This window comes from Malus sylvestris, chromosome 13 (genome assembly GCF_916048215.2).
Source record: "Malus sylvestris chromosome 13, drMalSylv7.2, whole genome shotgun sequence".
NCBI lineage: Eukaryota > Viridiplantae > Streptophyta > Magnoliopsida > Rosales > Rosaceae > Malus > Malus sylvestris.
Window position 1 is genome coordinate 42,620,684 of NC_062272.1, and position 2,500 is coordinate 42,623,183.

A 2,500-nucleotide genomic window follows, 5' to 3' on the forward strand; every position below is an offset into this window, starting at 1 on the left:
TGATTACAAAGCTCCGCAACAGGGACAACCGAAAGAGAGGGACAAACTTCTTCATCGCCGCCGCGAAGACAAATCTTCGACATGCTAGTGAACTGGGCGAGCCCTTCGGAAAACAAACGTCCATGGACTGCATTGCCGTGCGCCCACTAGCACGCCTAGGAGAAGCCTGCGCATTGGTTCATCCGAAGCCGAACCCTCCCTAATATCCAACAATCCGAGGGCAACCGAGGGTTGAAAACATGCATGTCAAAAAAAACACCCGCTCCCAAGCAAAAGAAAACAAACCCACCCCAAAAGTTTAAAGAGAAAACATTTTTCCCAACCCGCTATTTTTCAAAACGTTTTTTCCACCCCGATTAAAACCATTTTGTCCCCCTTTTAATTTTGAAAACGAAAACATTTTTGTTTTGTTTGAAAACATTTCAAAACATTTCAAAACATTTGAAAAAATTTAAAAAAAAAAAAAAAAAAATTTTGAAAACGCACCCATGGTGGCGGCGGCGGCGGAGGGGGACCGCCACCGTCGCCGCCACCATGGGCGGGAATGTCCCAAACCCGACACATCATATATTCCGAGGCAACACGTTATGATGTGCGGGAATGTCATCCCTAGACCGATTGTGCAGCCTGCATGCCATGCTTGGGATTTTTGACATGCAGGGAGCACCACCCCCCTATATAGCATATTATGCTGTTATGGCACTGCCAGGAGGAGACATCAGTTTTCGCGAGGAGTCATATTGGGCCATGAAATAATCATGGCTTGGAATTTGAACGAGATTTTTTGCAGGGATGTACATATAGATGCAAGGGATTTTCAGAAAAAAATTCAGACTTTTTTGAGCATGGCAAGTATTTTATTTTATTTTCTGAAGTCGGGAAATTGGAAAAATCGTAAAAAAAAATTGGTGCGAGATTTTTCAAATCCGTAAGTTCAAGGACCTTCTAAAAATCATATACTAACTATATGGTGCGGGTTGTGCGGGGAAATTATCAATAAAAATGGGACTTGACATTGTTTGAAGATTTTCGACATGCCTGCTGTGCAATTTGGCATGTCAGAGTGGGCGCTAGCCTCGCTTGCTGTCGACAGGAAGCGAGGCTAGTGGCGAGGCTAGCACCGAGTTTTTTGAGTGCCAAGATGCGAGGCTTGGCATGTCATTGGCATGCCATGGTCGGCATTTGACATGCCAATGTCGACATTTGGCGAGGCTTGGCATGTCATTGGCATGCCATGGTCGACATTTTCCGAGTCTTGACATGTCATTGGCGTGCCATCGACATGTCATGGTCGACATTTTGCGAGGCTTGGCATGTCATTGGCATGCCACGGTCGACATTTTGCGAGTCTTGACATGTCATTGGCATGTCATGGACATGCCATGGTCGACATTTTGCGAGGCTTGGCATGTCATTGGCATGCCATGGTCGACATTTTCCGAGTCTTGACATGTCATTGGCGTGCCATGGACATGTCATGGTCGACATTTTGCGAGGCTTGGCATGTCATTGGCATGCCACGGTCGACATTTTGCGAGTCTTGACATGTCATTGGCATGTCATGGACATACCATGGTCGACATTTTGCGAGGCTTGGCATGTCATTGGCATGCCATGCCGACATTTTCCGAGTCTTGACATGTCATTGGCGTGCCATGGACATGTCATGGTCGACATTTTGCGAGGCTTGGCATGTCATTGGCATGCCACGGTCGACATTTTGCGAGTCTTGACATGCCATTGGCATGTCAGGGACATGCCATTGGCATGTCAGGGACATGCCATGATCGACATTTTGCGAGGCTTGGCATGTCATTGGCATGCCATGGTCGACATTTGACATGCCAATGTCGACATTTTGCGAGGCTTGGCATGTCATTGGCATGCCATGGTCGACATTTTCCGAGTCTTGACATGTCATTGGCATGCCATGGACATGTCATGGTCGACATTTTGCGAGGCTTGGCATGTCATTGGCATGCCATTGTCGACATTTTGCGAGTCTTGACATGTCATTGGCATGTCATGGACATGCCGTGGTCGACATTTTGCGAGGCTTGGCATGTCATTGGCATGCCACGGTCGACATTTTGCGAGTCTTGACATGTCATTGGCATGTCCATGACATGCCATGGTCGACATTTTGCGAGGCTTGGCATGTCATTGGCATGCCACGGTCGACATTTTGCGAGTCTTGACATGTCATTGGCATGCCATGGACATGTCATGGTCGACATTTTGCGAGGCTTGGCATGTCATTGGCATGCCATGGTCGACATTTTGCGAGTCTTGACATGTCATTGGCATGTCATGGACATGCCGTGGTCGACATTTTGCGAGGCTTGGCATGTCATTGGCATGCCATGGTCGACATTTTCCGAGTCTTGACATGTCATTGGCGTGCCATGGACATGTCATGGTCGACATTTTGCGAGGCTTGGCATGTCATTGGCATGCCACGGTCGACATTTTGCGAGTCTTGACATGTCATTGGCATGCC